This window comes from Triturus cristatus, chromosome 1_1, assembly GCF_964204655.1.
Source record: "Triturus cristatus chromosome 1_1, aTriCri1.1, whole genome shotgun sequence".
Lineage (NCBI taxonomy): Eukaryota > Metazoa > Chordata > Amphibia > Caudata > Salamandridae > Triturus > Triturus cristatus.
In genome coordinates this window covers 386,657,410-386,678,804 of record NC_140579.1, presented here as the reverse complement: position 1 = coordinate 386,678,804, position 21,395 = coordinate 386,657,410, and the positions used below count along the sequence as shown (strand labels likewise).

At 47.2% G+C, this 21,395-nt stretch overlaps 1 protein-coding gene across 4 annotated transcripts in view; it reads left to right on the top strand.

Annotated features, from left to right (window-relative positions):
* LOC146870265 (ras-related protein Rap-1A) overlaps positions 1-21,395 on the top strand; it is an 807,328-nt gene that overhangs the window by 461,471 nt on the left and 324,462 nt on the right. The window lies entirely within an intron of this gene.

Genomic DNA, 21,395 nt, shown 5'->3' with positions numbered 1-21,395 from the left:
AATTCCCCCCGGAGGACTGCCTTCAATGCCGCCCACTGTGTCGCCTGCGAGGTGTCAGTGTTGCTATTGTGGGTGAGATAGTCCCGTATGACCTCCCCGATGCGTTGCACCACCGACTTCTTGTGTAGAAGGGTATCCCGGAGGCGCCACACCCCCCGAGAGGGGGAGGCCGCCGGCCACTGGAAAACGCCTGTGACCGGGGAGTGGTCAGACAGGGTCAGGACCCCGATGTCCGCCGCCGTGGTAGCGGCACGCATCGGTCCACTCACCAGAAGGTAGTCCAGCCGTGAGTAGGTTCGGTGTGCGTGCGAGAAATAAGAGTAGTCCCTATCCGTGGGGTGCATGGAGCGCCAGAGGTCGTGCAAGTCCATTTCCGCAATCCGGGCCCTCCCAGCCTGGGACAGTTCCCCCGTCTGCGGGAAGCGCTGCGCCGATCTGTCCATCACAGAATCGAAGACAATGTTAAGGTCCCCCCCCAAGATAATGTGGCGGTCGGGGGAAGCAGTGACATCCACCAGCGCGGAGTCTAGGAAGCGCTCTTGGTGATCGTTTGGGCTATAAACGGAGCCGACCGTAAATGCTATGCCTCCCAGGCGCATGCGATACGCAAGGAGCCTCCCCTTCTGTTCAGCACACTTATGCAAAACCTCCCCCCGAAAGGAGCTCGCTAGGAGAATGGCTACCCCCGCCGTCTTGTTCGCTGCCGAGGAAAAGAACTGGGTAGGGAACCTGGCAGAACGCATCCTATGGCAATCTCGGGGCAATAAGTGTGTCTCCTGCAAAAGGCAAATGTCCGCCTGCGTCCCCTCCAGCAACGATAGGATCGCTCTGCGCTTCACCGGGTTATTCAGACCCTGAACATTAAGGGTCACTACCTTTAGGCCCGGCATTCCTCGCGGGGATCGGGAGCGCCATGCAATGGGCAGGGAATCAGCGGGTGGGGCCGCCGCGCAGGACAAGCCAAAACAAAGCGGGCATAGACAACATCGGACGGGACCTTCCCAACCCCAAAACAACCCCCTCCCCCACCCCAAACACACCCCTGGCAACTAGCCACCCACAAACTCAAACACCCCATTGTCTCAGTCAAGCCCCAAGACGGGCAAGTCCGTAGAAAAGAACGAAGTGGACGTCCAGCCACTCACCTCCATCCGCTCCCCCCCCACCCCCCCGCCCCGTACCAAGCATGTAAAGAAGCTAAAGACATCTCCCCCCGGAGTGTGTGTTAGGCCGTCAAGGCCACGCCAGAGGAGCCGGTCGAGTCCCCGGCCGCCGCCCTCAGAGCGTCGGCCATGTCCGCCCTGATGGTAGGGGAGTCCGGACGCCCCACGCTGGCCGCTGAGCGCCGCCTCGTTGACCTCCGCCAGTTCCGTCTCTCCGAGGACCTCCACGACGGCGTAGCTCCTTCTTCCTCCGCCGCCGTGAGCCCCAGGACACCACAAATGTCTTGCAAGGAGCGTAGCTGGTGTAACACCCCATTCCACCGAAAAATCAGGCGGAAGGGGTGACCCCAAGAGTACTGCGTCTCGTGTTCGCGCAAAAAGTCAGTGGCAATCCTAAAGGACCTGCGTTTCTGCAGCGTGATGGCGGAGAGGTCCTGGTAAAGCGCCACCGGCCGATCCCGGAAAGTCAGGGGCGGTTTCCTGCGGGCCTCAGCCATGATGCGCTCCTTCAGTGGAAAGTCGGGCAGGAAGGCCAGAATGTCCGGTGGAGGTGCCGATGACTGGCGCTGCCGGCCGACCCTATGCGCCCTATCAATGCTGATGGGAAAGTCCGCAGCTTCCCCCAGGATCTCTCGGAACAGGGCCTGCAGGTAGCCCCTCAGATCGGACCCCTCATCCGCAGTCGGCACACCACGCACTCGGATGTTGTTCCTCCGAGATCTGTTCTCAAGGTCCTCAGAGTGGGCCTGGAGCTCCACACACTGCTCCCGGAGGCGGAGAACGTCCTGCTGTAGGTGGACTATCTCCTCCGCTCGATGTTGGCCCTCCGTCTCCACCGCTTCAACACGTTCGCCAAGGCCCTCCACCTCCCTGCGCACTTCTCGGACCTCACTGGCCACCTCCCGCTTCAGTGTCTGGAAGTCCTCCCTGAGGGAGCTAAACAGTTCCTCCATAAAGGCCCTCGTGACGGGTGGCTCCCCCCCAGTCACATCCGCCGGAGCCCGGGAGGACCCCGGTGAGGGCTGCGTCCTGTCCCGCAATTGCTGGGCCCTGCCAAGCATGTCCGGCAGGGTACGGTCCCCTTTCTTCGGGCCACCTCTTCCAGACATCGCTAGCTCCGCAGTCGAACACAGATCCAGGCGCCCCAGGGGTGCTCAGCCGCCGGCAAGCACTCGACGTGGGTATCCCCCACGAGCGAAGTCGCTGCGTCACAGGTGACAAAATGGCGGCCCAGTCCGGTCACCGTCAGACGCGGGAGCCCGTGCGAGACAACCAAGGGGGCCGTAGTGGGGGGGTCTCATCAGCACATCCCTCCGAGAGTCAGCCCAGCAGCAGCGGGGGTCACTTGCATCCAGCAGCCAGGACTCCGGCGAAGGCTGCCACCACTGCTCCTTCGGGGACAAAATGGCGGCAGGGCGGAGCAGGCCAAAATGACCAGGCCCGACGACACCACCGGGGCCCCTGAAGCACCCCACAGTCAAATAAGTTCCACCACCGGCCCCAGTCCGTCACGCACAGGGCCCAGCTGGTCCAACCCCGTCGGGGAGTCCGCTGTACCTCGGCTAGGGGTTAGGGGCCCCCGCAGTGCGGGGTGTCGCCGTCACAAGTCCGAGTGCCGGGGCGCCCGTCTCAAGCCCTCCGCCCCGTCGGGTCCTCTCCCGCAAGGCTCCTTCGATCTCCGTCGAGCGGCGGGTCAGATCCCCTCCAAATCGCAACTTTCAGCACCAGGCCCAACCGAGGCGTCCGGACAGCACTCCAATGCGCTCCGCCCCTCGGGCTCGCCGTCTCTTGAACTCGATCGAACTTTTGGGGGGGTTCCCCCGGGGCGATCCGAACCAAAACAGCACCAATATGCACCCCTGATGCTCCGCCACTCTCCTCTCCCGCGCTGAGCCTCAGCAGGGGGAGAAAAGCGTAAGAAAAGGGCTCAAGCTTGGCCAGGCCGGAGGAGCTACGGGAGGAAGCGTCCGCTCACCCCGCCATCTTGGCCACGCCCCAGGTCTCGCATTTGAGAGTGATTAAGCTATTGACATTGTAAATAACAATGCCGTTTCTTTAAATGTTTTAAAAACAAAAACATAAACAAAAATAATGTCATGAGCAATGCCAATAGCTCTAACTTTACCAATGCCGAGACCATTGCATTGTAAATGCTTTTTTTTTAATTATTTTTTTATTGAGAGTTCAAGTATAACAATACAATATAGGAAAAAGGATACAGTTGAATCCGATTAATACAATGCGAGAAAGAGAGTACCAAAAAGATTCATACAGATTATCATTATCACATTGGAATTATAAAGTGCAGGGTTGTATAGAAGCAAACGAACAGTCAACTGTCATTAAAAAAAAGAAAAAAAAAAAAGATTTTGTTAGAATAAAAACAGTACGCAATATTTAAATACAATGAGCGTCTTCTCAGTTAATAATCCAGAGCGAAGTTGTAAAGTGCAATGTGCGAAATCTAGACAATCGTTATAAACTAGTAAACAAATAGATGTTCTCGAAGAAGTATAAATCTAGTTAAGTAAAATCAGGACAAATTTAAAGATCAAACACCCTCCAATATTTATCATATTTTTTAAGAGCCCCTGATCTAAGAGCATATTTTCTTTCCCTATCCTGGATTCGGAGTAGTTTTGTCTTCCATGCCTGGAAGGATGGAACAAGATCTGTTTTCCAGGACTGTAATATAAGGGATTTAGCTATTAGAGAAGCTATAAAAAGGGACTCATCATGTTGGGTATGGATATAAGAACAGCCTAGGAGGGGAATTAGATCATCAAATACAATATTAGTTTTGAGAACGATTGAAAGATATTTTTCTATTTCCTTCCATAAAACCTGGATTTTTGGACACTCCCAGACAATGTGTTTCCAAGTGCCTTTTTCATCGCAACGAAAACATTTGTCGGCTACTTGAGGGAAGATATTATGTAAAAAGGATGGGGTTCTATATATTAACCATTTGTTATAAAATTGCATACGTTTAAAATTTGCTCCTCGAAAGATGGTTTTATTATATTTATTTATTTTGTCCCATACCTGTTGTTTAATTGTAATATCTTCCCTCTTTTTCCATCTTTCAGTAATCTTGCTGTAGAAGTCCTGGTCCTTACTTTCTTTTAATATTTTAATCCAAAAACTCATTTTCTTTTGTATATTATTATTAAGGATAGTGGAAATATTTTCTTTATTGGATAAATTTCCAATATCAAGTTCTGTGAGTTTTGGATTTATCCTAATAAAGGACCAGTTCAACGTTGAGTGCGAGTGGATTAACTGGCTATGAATTTCATCCCAGGATTTCCACCTATTTACCATCATGAAGTCTTCAATTTTCTCAAAACCATTCTGCTTCCAAAGTGTTATTTTTTTGTCCATACAGCAAGCATCTCCCAAGCTAAAATGTATTAAATTTGTCTTATTACATAAAATAGGTAAGTCATAGAATTTAAAAAACTGAGTTTTCACCTTGAAAATCCACTGAAGGGATTTATATCGTACTTTTTTTGGATCTTTCGTAATTCTGACCGGGTCATGGATTTTCAATTCTAACATCCTTTTCATAAAGAAATTATCTGTCTCATACGAATCTGAAAAAAACCTGTGGCTATAATGTGCATACGACGCAAAATAATATTCCTTAATATTTGGGAGGGACAGCCCTCCTTGTGTGGATGATAAATATAAAGTGCACAGTGCTAATCTGGGAGATTTTTTTGCCCATAGGAAAGAGGAGATCAAAGCTAATATTTTTTTAAAGTAAGAGGCCTGGATTGCGCAGGGAATTGCGCTAAAAAGGAAATTAAAAAGGGGTAGCACCGACATTCGAATTAGCGATGCCCGCCCCATAAGAGACAATGGTAGTAGATTCCAACGATCTAAGAGTGAGCTCACCTTTTTTAATAGAGGTAAAAAATTAAGTGAAAAGAGATAATCTGGGCTATCCGAAAAAAGTACTCCAAGATATCTCTTTGGATCCGTGTTGTATATCCGCCTAAATTCTGGAGCTAAAGTGTCTGTAGTGCAGTTCAGAAGAATAATTTCCGTTTTGCTTGCATTAATTTTATAACCCCCAAGCTTTTGAAAGTCAGAGAAGATTTTTAAACTCTTCAGTTGACTTGAGGGTTTAGAGTCTATAAATAGGGCAATATCGTCCACATATAATTTTATGTTTGTCATTCCTAATATTGGGGCAGTGTCAGCTTTGATGTTCCTGATAGCGATCGCTAGAGGTTCAATAAATAATACAAATAAAATTAGCGACAAGGGGCATCCTTGTCGCGTGCCTCTAGTAACCTCACAGGACCCAATATTAGTATTATTGACGATAATTTGTGCCCTAGAATTTATATACAATTGTCGTAGAAGAGAAATAAAAACAATCGGGAAATTAAAACTACGTAAAATTGCAAACGGGCAATCCCAAGACACTAGATCGAAGGCTTTCTCCGCATCTAAAAACCAAATTTGGGCCTTCACCTTATTAGTTTTAAAATAATCTAGTGCCTCCAATAAAAATGTAGTGTTGGAATGGAGATGCCTGCCTGCAATAAAGCCACACTGATCATATGCTACCAGAGATCCTACTATTTTATTTAATCGATTTGCTAAAAGTTTTGTAAAAATTTTGTAATCTGTGTTCAAGAGGCTAATCGGTCTAAATGAATTTATATTTTCCTTGTCTTTTCCTATTTTTAAAATACTGACCACCACCGCTGTATGAAAGGAGTCCGGTGGGGGACTTCCTTGGAGTAAGTTATTAATTAATTTCAAATGTTCCTTACGTAATGTTCCCCGAAATTTTTTTAAAAATTCAATGGGAAGGCCATCCTCACGGTTGGCCTTGCCATTGGGGAAGGACTCTATCACTTCATCTAATTCAAATAGTGTAAAATCCTGTGTCAGGTAATTCCTGCCCTCAACATCTATTTTAGGTATTTCAAGTGGCTGTAGAAATTCCATGATTGAGTCAGATGTAGCCCCCTCGGTCGCTTGATATATCCCCTCATAGTGTTTTAAAAACAACTCACTGATGGAAATGGTGGTCTTAACTTGTATTTTAGTGATAGGATCAATTAGCTGATCTATTCTATTTCGCACCCGCTTTTCTTTGGATTGCCAGGCCAGCAGCTTTCCTGTATATTCACTCTCCTCATAGATCTTTTGTGCTTGTGAATTACTATTTATCTCACCTAAATCATAATAAAAATCCTTCATCTTGCACTTCGCCTCGTGGAGTTTGTGTCCAGAGATACTAGATCTAGCCCTTAAATGCTCTTGGGTTGCCTGAGAGAGTTCAGTTTGGAGTTTGGTTTTCTCTTCCCTTCTTGCCTTGAGCTTGGGAATTTCTTTGGAATTTATTATTCCACGTAGAGTGGCTTTAAATGCATCCCATATTATATTTAATGGGGCTGTACCTCTATTCTGTAAGAAAAATTGCTCTATCTTTTCACTAATATCCGTGCACCATTGTTGGTCGAGCAGGTTAAGTTTATTAAAAAACCATCTACTTGTGGGTCTTGCTTCATAATTCCCCAAATTGAACTCCATGCAAAGGCCTGCATGGTCTGAAAAAGCGTTTGGTAAAAAGGCGTAGTTGTATTATTCTAGATCATGAGATGATAAAAAAAAATCTAGCCTTGATGCAGAATTATATTTTGCTGAGTGACATGTATACTCACGCTTGGTGGGATTTAAGTTACGCCAATGATCAATAACATCTAGGTCGATTTTACAACTTTGGACAGCTAAGGCAATTTGGGGTTTATTCTGACGACGGTCTTTCTTGGAAGAATCCAGTCGGGGGTTTTGTAATAGATTAAAATCGCCCCCCCAAATTATTGGCCCAGAAAGACCGGTTAATGCCTGCTTAACCTGTAGAATAGCTTGAGGGTCGTCCAAAATTGGTGCATAGATTGTGGCAAGGATAACATTAACATTGTTTAATTTACCGTATGCAACTGCCCATCTACCTCTGGGGTCTATGCATGTCCCTTCGAGATTAAAACCTACATGTCTCCCTATTAATATGGAAACTCCTCTCTGAGCCATCCCGGCGGGAGCAGAAATGTTATAGCCTGCCCAGCTTTTGAAAAGTTTAGCTGACTCTGCCTGATCTTTATGATGGGTTTCTTGGAAGTAGATAACGTCTGGTATAAGGTTTTTCAACCAGCACTCAATAGCGTTCCTTTTACGAATGTTATTTAGGCCATTAACATTTAAAGAGATAAATTTCACCATGTTATTTGTTGTTCAAAATATAGGACGTAACCCTCGTCTAAAGTGCAAGCGTGCAAATGGGCAAATGTGCAAATGGACATACAACAGCAGCAACATATGAAACTAATAAATAATATATATATATAACAGTAAAAGATAATACATGCAGAATCAAAGTTTCATTGTGCAAATATGCAAATAAGCAGCAAGAGTGTAAGGTGATGTTATTTGAAGAAACATACCATTAATTATACAAGACATTATAAAATCTTATCTTAGCTAGAAAATAGACCGTATATGTATATAATATCATAGAAAAAAAGGGTACCTTTGTCTGTGCAAATATGCATGTGAGCAGAAAAATAGTCCAAATAGTCCAAATAGCAGCACGGGCTTGAAGAATTCAAGCCCCCCCTAGTGCAACATAGCAGATGAGCAGCAAAATAGTGCAAAAAGCAGCACGGGCTTGGAGGTTTTAAGCCCCCCCCTAGTGCAAAATAGGCAGATATACTTGTAGGGTCTTGTCATCTTAACACGACCCATATGGACAGAATTGACGAGTGCTAAATATTATTTGTGCAAAAAAAAAATCATTAAAATGTGAAGAAACCTATTGCCTTTGAACTCTCTTTTTCCCCCCCTTGCGACACCCCCCTTCACCCCCCACCCACCCCCCCTGCCTCCCCCCTTGAGTGGACGGAAACCCCAGTGTCCCACTTCCGTCCTTCCCTGTTGTATCTTCTTTTTGGATGCCATCTCATTGCATCCTTGTGTGCTTCCTGTTTCCATCAAATGACCGCCCAAGGTAATATTAACTTCAGCGAGAATCAGCAACTGATTTAATTACCCCCCGAGGCCGTCGAGAAGTGTTTGGGCTTCGTGTAGGACCGAGAATATAAAGAATTTTCCTTTAGCCAAGACTTTAAGTTTCGATTGCTGCACTATCATGGCTTGGGCTCCCTTGCTCTTAAAGGAGTCGATTAGCTTCACAAAGTCCCTGCGTCTATGGGCAGATGCTGCCGACATATCACCAAAAATTCGAAAATTGTTCACCCCCTCCACATTAAAAATTCTTTTAGCAAATGTGGTATTAAATTTTTTCTTTTACCCTAAAGTCTGAAAAATTAAGCAGAATTGTACGGGGGTATTTCAAGTTATTAGGTTTATGAGCCGGGACTCTGTGCGCCCTTGTGATAGTCAAGTCACCTTGCAGCTCAGGGATAGCTTTTTTCAATAGAGAGTCTGACCACCTGACTACGTCCTTATCTTCAAGGCCCTCTGGTATGCCTACGAGTCGTAGATTAGATCTCCTATTGAAATTCTCCAGGTCCTGGAGTTTTTCCTCTAAGTGGGATTTCTCTCTATTGGCCTCCGCAAGATTTTTCTTAATTGTAGTTAGAGTCCTCTAGTGAAGATATCCGAACTTCAGCTTCAGAGACCCTCAAAGGAATGTTGCCAAGGCACTCCTCCATCTTCGTAAGCCTGCTATGTAAGAGTGAAATTTCCTGAGCCTGAGAGGATTTAAAGTCTTAGTTCCTGGAGGATAGTAACTAGGATATCTTCCATCGTGCTTGCTTTTGCGGCACTCGGGAGGGGAAGCAAGCCGTCGTCTTGGAGTAACGGGGGGGCTTCTAGGCTTAGGGCTTGACTTGGAGCTATCGTGGTTTGCTTGCTGCTTGGGCCTGAGTTTGGGCTTGGGCTTATAGCTGGTGGCAGTAGAGGATGGAGGGAAAGGGAATTGTTGGAGGAGATCACAGTTGAGACCGTTGGAACCGTTGGTGAGGGTAATGCAACATCTTCTAGCCCAGTCGGTGTCTTCTGGATTGTGGGGCTGCTTACTTGACCTTCAGTGTTAAAGACTTCATGCTCTAAGGTGACAACTGCACTCCCCTGCTTTAACCCTCCGTACGTAGGAGTACTTGAAGACTGTCCCTGCTGAAGAAGGGGTTTTGAAAAGAGAGGGTATTGTTTCGGGGTAGAGCAACTCTCGTGGCTAGCAGTATAGGACGTACTAGCAGCCATGTCCGTTTTGTCGGTTTTTTCCATATTTTTACCCCTCTTGATAATTCTTGACCCCTTGTCTTTCACATCATCCTCTTCATCCTCTTCTTTGTCGCCAACAGCAAGCAAGCTCAGTTCTGCAGATAGCTCAGGGTCAAGGTCTCTACCTCTACCTCTTCACCGCCCTCCTCTTGATCATTTTCCTCATTATCATCATTCTCAGCCTGTTTCCTTAGCACACTATACTTATTTGTTCTATATAAGTCAGTGGACTCCAGCGTCTTCTGTTTTGGGACTTTTTTTTGATGATTTTTCCTTTTATTTTTTTTCTCTCCCTTTGTTGTTGATGGAGTTCTGATCGGGGTCGAGAGCTTAACCTCCTTTCCCAGCTCTAGCTTGAGCTGTTTACCCCTTACTCTTGTCGCCATCTGGAATGTATCTTTTAACCACGCTTTTAAATGGCCTGAATATTCTCTAAAGAGTTTTCACTTTTCCGGTCGCTACTGAGCGCGGAGCAAGGATCAAGGAATCGTGGGGTCGTGGGATATGAGGGAGAGTCAGCTTTGCCCCTTCACAGTCTTTCACAGTCTTTTCCTAAAGCAATCACCATCCGATTTATAGTACATGCACCGAAGAGGGACCGCAAGAGAGGCGCGGAATAGCAAGCGAGCGCAAACTGGGTAAACCCCAGCGCGCCTTACCTCACAAGCAGAACCAGTAGACAAGCGCCCGGCAGCCAACTCCCCCCCAGCTTCCAGTTGTTCACCGCTATAAGTGCAGCGGGGTTAATCACTCCATATTCCAGCTGGCAGGGCAGGCACCGAAAAGGGACCAACAGCTTTGCTTTTACCCCTTCACCCCTTGCAGGCTCCAACCAGCTTTAGAGACAACGTCCAGCATCCAGCAACCAGTGTCCCAGCCCCCCCCCGGCAGCTGGCCTCCGCAGCAGCCAGCAGCTCTTCAATAATTCGCTCTGCTCCGCTCCGCTTGTTAAAGAATCAGAGGGCAGGGGAGAGCAGACTTGCACAGCACAGCGCTCAGAGCCCAACACAGAGACTCTCCGAAGGGTTCCCGCTTGGTTTCCGCTTAGCCCCGCACATTCCCGGACCCAGCTCGGCAACCAGCGAGGGAGCAGCAGTTGCGGCGCTCCGTTCACGAGGGCGTGGTTACGGAGGAAACAGGAAGCACAACGGCATGGGTGGGTGGGTGGGTCCACGTCAGCCGTTCATCGCGTGGGATCTGGTGTAAATGCTTGTTGCTGCAGCTACAGTGAGGGGTGAAAAGAAAGAGTGGGAGCCAGCAGTTGAGCAGGTGGCTTTGAGGTACACAACAGAAGTAACCAGCTTTTAGCAAAGTGCATGACCTAGTAACAAGTCTCATTCACCCTGCTGCCCGATATTTTTATATGAAAAATGGAACTCATGAGCTAAACTGATCGACAAGTACCGCACCAAGGTGTCTAACCATTTTACTACACCTTCATACAGAATTGAAGTAATAGTACCATAATTGTCAAGGCGATCCATGTCTCACACCACATCTTAAATGAGCCAGGGCTCAACCAACCAACATTTAGCACATTATGATTTTTATACCATATACAACCATATTAAAAGCAATACTACAAGTCCCAAATTGCAACTTATTGTCTAAAGGCCAGCGCTGTCTGAACCTGTTGGCTATAACTGGAACTCTTGTCAGTTACAAATTGATGCCTTTGGCTGGAGAAGAAGCAATATTCTGGCATGTACTTGTAATGTCTTGCCTGCCCAGCCCGTGTTTTAGGAGTATGAGAGAAGCAGCTCCTTTGCATGCACTGGCTTGAATACTGTTAAGAGATGCATGACAGCCAGGCCCGGACTGGCAATGCCGGGCACCGGGCAATCCCCCGGTAGGCTGCCAGGGGTGGGGGCCGGTTTTTTGTCAGGGGGCCGGTTTCATTGCTGGGGCCGATATTTTGGTCCGACGCGACGCCGCCGACGGCGTTAGTATTAAGATAGAATGAAAACACTCTGTGTGTGTCTCGACTCTCTCCTCACTCAGTGCGTGCGGGAAAGAAAAAGCACAATTTTATCAATAAAAAATCAGATTCAGCAGAAATCAGAATCAATTCATGATCGGTCCGATTCCGGCTGCGCGGCAATAATTTATTATTTAACATCAATAGGGGGTGGGTGAGTCGTCGTCACACGGGCGCCCTGGCTCGCGCACAGCGCGCCGCGCAGCCGCAGAAATCTCCGCCGGCGCAGCCCGCGCGTGTGCGCGGACCGCGGTCTCAGTTCATGCACCTTAGGCAGGGTGGGGTGGCTGTGTGACATGCGCATTGGGGTTAGAACAATAAAAGTGCGCGTGACCCCGACCAAGGAGCATTTTCCAGACCAGCCACGAAGACAGAGACTACTGAACGAGGCAGGGGCACCCGGGCGGGCACCCCATAATTCATTTCTAATTGTAGCCTCTGCCTGCTGCCTGTGACTGTCCCAGTCCCTAGTCCCAGCAGGCCAGTACTACTACTACTACCGTCGTCCGTCGGCGTCCGACTGTCCTCCGTCGACCCGTCGCCGAGGTGAGTCAGACTCATCAGTGTGTCTTCTGTGCAGCGCACTAGCACCCTGGGGGGCCCCGGGCCCTGAGTCTGGAATGATTGTGGATTTAGAGTCACTGAGCAGTGCTCAGACACAGACAGTGACTCTAAATCCACAATCATTCCAGACTCAGAGTCAGGGCCGTGAGCAGGCAGGCCTCTCCTTGCTGTTCGAGAGCAGGGGCCAGGGGGGCGGGGCGGACAACACAGCGCGGCGATGCATTGCCATTTGCCAACTGGTGCCGGAGCGAGGACGGTGGTGGCTGGCTGGCTCAGGCAAGGCCCGGTTCTAGAGGGTCCCTGACACTCACACACAGATATGTTATTGTTAAGCTAATGTGGCGAAGGTAGATCAATCTTCGACAAAATAATCTGTTCAGTGGTCAGTGTAGGTTTCTAGAGAAGCATGCCACGTGACCCCCCTGTGTAGCTGCGTCCAAGCAGTCGATCTGTGTGTTCCGGATCCAAAGTATGGTGTCTTCAGACAGTAGTGCAGCAGGCATAGGCCTGGCTGCAACAGACTTCCTAGTGCCTTGAGCGGCTGGTTTTGCGAGTCCACTGACCACTGTGCATTTCCTCCAGTTTATTTATTTGGGTTTCGCGTTTCACTGTGTCATGCCTCAAACTCAAAGTTTCGAATCTGTGCTCTTCGACGTGGTTCAATCAGGTCTACTAATATGTGCCCCAAAAGCTGGCACCCATCACAGGGTCATCCAGAAACGTATTTTTTCATCGTACATAGTCGTAGTACCAGTGAATAGATAGTGCAGGAGATTGTTAGGCGCTTCTTTTGCTGTTTTAAAGAGAAAGTACCTAGACTGAGACCACAGTTTGACATAAGTACTCTCTGGACATTAACATTGAGCACAAAAGTTTAAGACATCTGAAATGCCTGGTGTCCTGGCATTTACACCCCAAAGTGCTGGAATTCCTAAGCAATACAGCCAATGACAAATACATTAAACATGTGACTTTTAATGCATGCATAGAATTGTTTGTTCAACTCGAATGGCAGAAGCTCTTGTGCACCACATGTGGTGTTTGTGCTGCTTTTTTTCCGACGTTACTCGTGCTAACAGCACTAAATTGCAGTGCAAGCAGCGATATGTGCATATTTTCCCGCCCAGTGACAGAACTCTGCAGAATGTTATAGCATTTTTTTATGTGACGCCGCAGAATTTTTACAGAGTGAAACACTGCAAGTTGTGCCCACCCCTAGTCTTTAATGTCTTCCCTTTGTCTTCCTACCTTATGAATTGCACCTCATTTGGCACACTTTGTCGTATAGTTCCTGCGACTCCTGCTCCAGATTAATGTGATTAGACGTGAAGGGGAGCATGGCAAATCTACTGACAAATGTTAGTGAATATCTACAGAGTTAAAGTATGGGAGTTTTCACCGATGAGGGGGTCATGGGGTGGGGGAACTACGGAGCGATGAGGGGCGCTGGTGGAGGGTGGCAGTGAGGGAATCTGAGGACTCACACACCCCATGACCTCCTCCTCACTGAGGAGGAGGTCATGGGGTGTGTAGGAGCTACGGCGAGATGAGGGGTACTGGTGGAGGGTAGTAGTTAGGGAGTCTGAGGAGGAGGCCATGAGGGGGAGTGGCTACGGAGAGATGAAGAGGGTGGTTGGTAAGTTATCTACAGAGAAAGAGGTCAAAAAGACTTTTGTACCAGCACTAAAGCCGGCCCTGTCAGGGCCTTTCTGTTTTTGTTTATTTAATTAACAGTCATATGATTAGGACAACTGACTGTAGAGCATACTTTAACATGCATGCTGATTACATTTACTGCTATATTCAATGTTTCAAGTTTGAAGGTGATTTTACTTTTGTTTTTTACTGGGAATAATGAAAGTGGAACTGAATGGTGGCTGATATGGGGCTGGGTCCCAAGGTCAGCTGTGAGATAAGGTCTAATGTAGAGGGGTGGTAGAAAAGTGGATCATTAAGTCTGTAAGGGAGTGCGCTGCACAGTCATGTGTCAGGTGGAGGTAGTAATGAAGAGGGTTTCTCCCTGAAGGCTCGCACAGAGGGAGCCCGAGTAGAGTCACTTGCTAGATACTCCCACCTTAGAAACCTCCTCTTCCCTTCAAAGGGACATTACATGGGAGAAAAGCACTTTTTTAGAGTGATAACATTTAGAAAGAGAGTGTGTTTTACTGTACCTTGTAAGACTAAGGAGAGATAAAAGGAGGGCCCAGAAGCAGGCCTGGCTAGATACATAAGCGATAAATCGGGCCAGCAGTGGCCCACCCGAATGTACCTTTGGCTCACCCAAACAAAAATTCCTGGAGCCGGGCCTGCTACCTACACCCCCCTTTTGCAGGCAACCCCTTGGTTCCTCCTTCCACCGGCGGAGTCCACTGCTGCCGGAGTGAGATGGTGGTGGCTGCCTGCCTGTGCCTGCGAGAGTGGCTATGCTAGTGCAGCACTGTGGATATGTGTGACTGTGCTCCCATTGGTGGCGCTGTTGTGCTGCTTGACTCTTGGGGGGCTGTAACTGGGGCGAAGGTTGGGGTCAGCAAGTCTGCTTAAAATATATTTTTCAGCACAAGCCCCAACTTGGGGCTTGTGCTGAAAAATATATTTGAAGCAGACAACAGGGCTTTCTAGAGTTTATTTATTTATTTATTTTTTTTAACACGACTGAGTCCTTTTGTTTTGTTTTCCACTGGCCACTGCCTGGTGTTGCCACCGGGCTCTGGCAATGGCGCCGCTTAGGCTAACGCGGGGGGCCTTTTTTAGCTCATGTTCAGGACAAAGGCTTTGTCCTGAACATGAAAGATAAGTCTGTTTTTTTGGGAAGGAGTCCGAGCCATGTGGATTACCGAGTTTAACAGAACATACTGCCAACACGTGGCAGTCAGCCTGGTCGGCGCTGCGTTCAATCCTTACATCAGGGTGGTTGTTGTAGTGTAGTCCGCATTGTTTCCTGAATTAGGTTAGAGGTTTCAATTCGGTGTCACATTATTGTGTGGTGCACATGGATTTTTCTTGTATCTAGATGTCATAGTGATTGTGCAGTCAGTATTCACGCTAAATAACCGATGTAGAGACAGCGCCTTTAACCGGCTGCTAACACGGTGCCTCATTTTGTATTCGCTGTAGGAAGTGTGCTTCGTATTCAAGGCACACAGCGACAAGATGATGAGCTGCGCACAATATGTACATGCCTTTAATTATCTCAGTAATTTCAGCATCGCATCGACAATATCGGCGAGTGACCTCAACATAGAAGAGGGCATTGCATTGAAACACAGACATAGGCAAGTCAAAGGTGGCAGCTGCTTTTCTTTTAAGATGGTGTTTACTTTAGGGCCACACCCTTGCAGCAACATTCTCCTCTCGCTACCATTATGGGGATACATTAAATAAAAACAGTACTAGACAAATCACATCTCTCGGCAGAGCAGCATTTTATTAAAGCACTCCAAAGTGTGCCCCTCGTGCACGTTCTTATTAATAAAGTTTTCACCAACTAATGCGAACAGAATTTGAAGCTAGCCTACAAGAAGTGACTTATGGGCTCCAGGATCATTCGCGATTCTGATATAGGATTGTAATTTAACATCTTATGGTGCAGGTTATAGAGTAAAGGGCTTAGCGCTACTACCATCTTCTTCAATGTAATGTTTGACCTCTAATGGGCCTTTGTACCCTTGTATCAGTTCCATCTGTTGAAGGTCGCCCTCGGTGCGTTCCCTATGCGCTGCCTGGCTCAGTTGCTTCATGAATCATGACCTATATTTTGTTTAATTTTCTGGATTTCAGGCCGGATTTCACAAGAAAAGAGTTTGCGCTGGTAAAATGCGCACTTGCGTGTTCAGTGCTAGCACTATTTACAAAACTCAGGATATAAAAATCATTTTGCACATTGTCTTGTACACTTTTTACTCTGAACCTTTGCACAATTGTTTGAAGTTAAGTGCGTTTTTAAATGTCTTTATGCTATTTTATATGAAGAATAAATTGGTTATATTTAAATTCATGTTTTGTGCTCGACATTTCAGTTTTTAGTGTTTTCTGTAGGAATGTCTGTGTTTTATGACTGTGTATCTTGGTGCTCCTTAAGGTAATCATTTACTATGCTTTAAAAGTTAATACAATCCAATATGTAATGAAAAATGTGTTGAAAAATACTTTTTTTTTTTGGCCTTTCTGTCTCCCAAATTTCTTGTGTGGGGGGGACAAGTTCAACCCCCCCAAACTCCCCCTAATAGTGGTTGCTCACTGCGCTTGCTCGCTACACACCATGTGGGGGCTGGTCTCACTTTTATTTCTCTCTGATTTACTACTCGTGCCTATTTTTGGTGCTCTCTGAAAGAATGTCTATGGGTACATATGACTGGGTGGGTAACCTGGTGCTCTTGAAGGTCATCATCTACTATTTACTGTGGTTTGAAAGTTGATACAATTGAATATGTAATGAAAAATGTGCTGTAAAATTCACCATTTTGGTCGGTTGTTTTCCAAAATTTTCTTGGGGGGAGAACCCCCCCAAACTCCCCTAGTAGCGGTCGGGCTCGCGCGCTGCGCGCGCTCGCTACGCGCTGGACGGAGGCTGGTCTGCCAAATTTCACGGGGGCTGGTCTGACAAATTTTGCCAGGGCTGATTTCAGTTCCCAGTCCGGCCCTGATGACAGCTGATAGTTCTGAGGTGGAAGGTGCTCATTAAAGAGGTAGGTAAACTCACTCACCAACTGCAGTATCCACATGACTGCAGAATGCTCGGTAAAACTCCAGAGCACGAGTTATCTGCTGGCTTCAGCCTTGGCACCTGGTACCAGCAGCACGCATAGCACACTTGGTAGCAGCTAAGCAGCCATCCAAGTGACAGGGAATCGTTTCCGTGCTGGCGAACACTGAATTCGTCAATCACCTACTCGTATTTTTTCGAGGCGAGGCATTAATCGGTAGTTAATTGTGAGAGGTCAGGAAACGTAAACAAAAATAAAGAACAATTCAGAAAAATTCTGCACTTTTTCAGTAGCAGGCCACTAGAGGAGTGACGAGAACGGGGATACGATGCTACAATCTCAACACAGGCATTTATTTTTCTTCCAAACATTTTCCGTTTTCTTTTCATTGCTCTGTGAGGAATGCTCTGGCGGATCCTATCATGTCCACGAGCGAATTTGTCCCTATGTACCAATGATGTAATGGAAGTGTACAAATAAAACATCACAGCCACAGGCTGATGGGAGGGGGAGAAGAAACTGGAACGGGTGGATGGGGGCGGAAGAAACGGACACGAGATGGTTTGGAGACCGTGAAGCAGTTCCTTATGTATTTAGCTTTGGATATTTAATGCACTTTGGGATGATGGAGAGCAGCGGTCGAAGTGCATGAAAAAAGTGTCGGAATTGTGATCCTGAGTACAGTGGGTCTTGGATCAGTGTTTGAGGGGAGGAGAAGGGCAGGCACATTTCGTTCAAGTAGCAGACTTCCTGGTGGCGGTGCTCGTGGACACCTTGCCTTTTGGTGAAAGCTTTATTGAATGACTTTTATTTAAAGAGGCGGCCACAATTGAATAGCAAACATTTGACCAAAGATGTATGCAAAATATTACAAATAATAATAATAAAAAAATGCAGTTTTTTAATAATAAAAAAAAAGCTGGCTCCTTTTTAGTTGTCTTGTCGCAAACCATTAACTATCTCTAACAGATATTGGATGACGCTGCCTATTGTTAATTTCATTGATGCTGGTGGATGGGGAGTTTCAAGGCATGACTAAGATCTGATGTAGCTCCCAAAAGCCACTGAAGAGCAGCGTTCTTGCCCACGCTCCTCTCTGCTCACCCCCCTCTCTGCTCACCCCCATGAACTTTAGCCATTTCAAAGAGAAAATTCTCATCATTGTTTCAACAATTACTCTTTATTTAAATCTGTTCCACAGCAACCTTTAAACTGATTACTCATTAAAGATGTGAAACGACATAAAGACTCTAAACATGCTCGCAGCGACTGGTGACTTGCTTGCTGAGGCTCGTACCTTACAACATAAGGCTGACTGGAGTGAAGCAGGGCGTTAAAGAATCGCAATAAAAGCTCTAAAAACTGAACTCTTCTGCACCACTTATGGCTGAACTTACAAACAGTGAAAGTGAACCAGGGGTTTTAAACTGGGAACCACCTGTCTCAGAGTGGTCTCTAACTCTTCCACCAACTCCATATATAGACTCTTACCCATCTATAGCAGTCTGAGGACATAGGCAACACAGAGTGTTATAACATTTATATATTTGTATGTAAAGGTTGGTGAATGTCACCTTCAGGCAAAGGCGGTAGGTAAGGAAAATGAAACGCACTGAAAGAGAGGAAAGAGCCATATTACTGACTTGGCAAGGGTAAGGCTGGAGACCATGAATTTTAAAGTGTCCTAGAGAGAAGCAGACGCGCAGTGAGCAGAAGGTATTGGCCCGGACCATATTTGGACTCTGACTCTATGCTTACAGCTTTTCTCCATTCTGCTCGCAGCTTGAACCCTGTATCAACTGGTCAGGGAATAGCACCAGGGCTTGGCACACAGAGCACCCCCTTCAAGGCTAATTGCTACAAAGAAGCGTCCAGCTCCACGACTGGGCTGCAAAGCTCAGACTGGGAGGAGGGGCCAGTATGCGCTGTGCTGGAGGCTCAGGATGTTGAGGGGAACTTGCCTGTACTTCTGCAAAACACTCGCTACCCCAATTAGGTGTCCAGTCAAGTGATTTACCTGAAGCAGCCTGCGAGAGGAGAGGCGGCTTCTGCGGAACACAGACTCCACAGCTAGGCTGCGAAGCCCAGAGCCGAAGGAAGGGCCATTGCACGCTGTGCTCCACGAGAAGAGGAAAAAGAGTGCACCAAAGCTAACCCAAATAAATGAATGGTGGCTTCCTGTTTGCTGCATGGAAATAACGGCTGCTACATTGATACAAAGACATACGCCAAACAAAGTGAAAACATTACTGTACATGACTTAACTCGATCACTGTGTGGGCGCTGGACAAGATTTACAAGCCTGTTTCCAGTTGCGCTCTAAATGGAAAGGCAGGGGTGACAGCTGTACATGAAGAGACCCTTCCCATGCCACCATGCAAACAAAAGAAAACGAGAAGAAACAAATTGTGCACCCAAACTAACAAATAGAGTACATGTTACAGGGCCAGTCCCATGGGAGGGAACCAAGAACACAAAGGTGGGACAGATACAACCAGTGCACCAATGAAAATCCGGCATTTCAGAACGACACACACAATAATGAATGGAAACCAATAGATGTGCCAAAAGCCCACAGAGGAGATACAGCATGTTGAGAGACAGCCATGTGTGCTGCCTAGATTAGACCTAAAAATCACTAATTCTAGAAAGGCTATGAATTACACATTATACAAAACATTTGAGAAACACTTTTATCAATCACATCATATGACCAAGATATTTGAGCTTCTCTTGAATACTTGAATTCAGTTGACAAGCATACAACTATGTGAAAAATGTAACTTTAAGTAATACTTTACATTCTTATTTGACATTTCTAGTAGACTTTTCAATGTCCTAGGAGGCACCAACACCACTGCGAGAGATGTTGCTGGGAAAGTTGTACAAGGAAAGGCCGATAAGGAAAGTCTCACTTTACATATGAGAGACTTAAGGCTGACTGAAGGAGTAACATCTGCCACTTAGAGCGAGAAGCTAGGGATGAAAGGGGGAGGGAAGACAAATGGGGTGCGATTACCCAATGGAAATGGTCAATGACGCCACAGTTCTGAGAAGATTCAGTGGGAATTTCCAGACACTGCTCACTCTGGGTGTTTCGGCGATTGAAGTGAGTAGTGGAAGGGGTGCACGTCCCAGACATTCAACCCGTAAACATCACAAGACATGCTCCTGAAGCTCAGACTCTTACAGTGTCACGAGGCATCCATCTTTGAAAGTCTCCTGGTGGTTTCTTTTCAGTAGGTTCCTCCATTGATGTGTAACAGGATGCTTGGAAAAAAACGTGTAACCTAGGCAGTGACTGGAAACGCACTCTCCAGGACATTTCATTATTATGCTACTCTCATTCCTAATACACGTAAGGCACACTTCAAAGAGGCCTCTCCGTCACAGGAAAATATAAGCGGACTCCTGGGCCTGGCCCTTCCTTTGTCTCCATAGCCAGGCAGGCGCCAATAACAGTGGACCTCTTTTTGATATTAGTGTCCACAGCCTACTTAACAGGTCTGCTGGGTTTACATGTAACACTTGAATGTCCGTCAAAGGAGGGAAACATGAAACCAAAACAATACATGGGTATCCACTGTCTGGTTGCTGAAACCTTACTTTTTATTCTGCGATATTACTGCCTCTGGGTTTATTGGGGAGGTTCAGTGCCTGCTTCAAAATGGATTTTAGTGTTAGATGTGGGAGGGACACTAGGATTACTATCGTGTACACACACACTCGCACTCACTCCCCCACTCTCCCTCTCCCTCTCCCCCCCCTATCTCCCCCCCCAATCTCCCCCCCCCCTATCTCCCCTCCCTCCCCCTATCTCCTCTCCCTCCCCCTATCTCCTCTCCCTCCCCTATCTCCTCTCCCTCCCCCTATCTCTCTCTGAGACCTGAGAAGGGCCCTAAACGACTGTACCTGCTCTCCGTTTTGTACCCACGACAAAGAAGTGGACGACAAGGGTCATAAGGCTTACCTGTTCAAGATACAGGGATACAACAAGCTACAAGAGGCCTTTCCTGTAACTGACCACTAGCAGCTGGGCCTGGGATAAACCATTCTGTTGCCTTCCGTCTGACATCCAGTGAGTCTCTAAGAGCCTCTCTGGAGGTCTCAGATTTAGAAGTGTACTGCTGTGGTGGATAGGGGCGTAAATGACTAAATCAGAAGGTAACCTACCTGCACGTCTCTTCGCTCCTCGAGCCCGATTCCCAGCGCGCGCTCCCAGTTCCTGGCGCTTGGGGAGAAGGGGTTCGGCCATCTTGGGTGAGGGAGGGGTAGCGCTGCAGATGCTGGCCGACTCCCACCCTCCTCACACCGGATATAAGGGCATGAACATCCGTCCACGCGCCAAAGGCAAGCCCGTCTGCGCCTGTCCGCGCCTGGCCCGTGCCCAGGGCCAAGAACCCTGCTCCAGCCCCCTCATATCCTAAGCTAGCCTACACACCTATGGCCTTGATGAAGCTCCAACCAACCCCTTCATCTCGATGTACCAAACACAACCTATCACAAACACCTATGGTCGCCAGCCTAATCTGCCCCCACTGTAACAGCACGATCTTTATCAACAATGCGAATATCCATCCTAAACTGCAAGGCGATGTCAATGAGGTGGTCATTCTTATGGCCCTTATTAATGCACGGTCACTGGGCAAACACAGACAAGAAATAGCGGACCTTATTATTGACAACAACTTAGATGCCCTCTTCATCACTGAAACATGG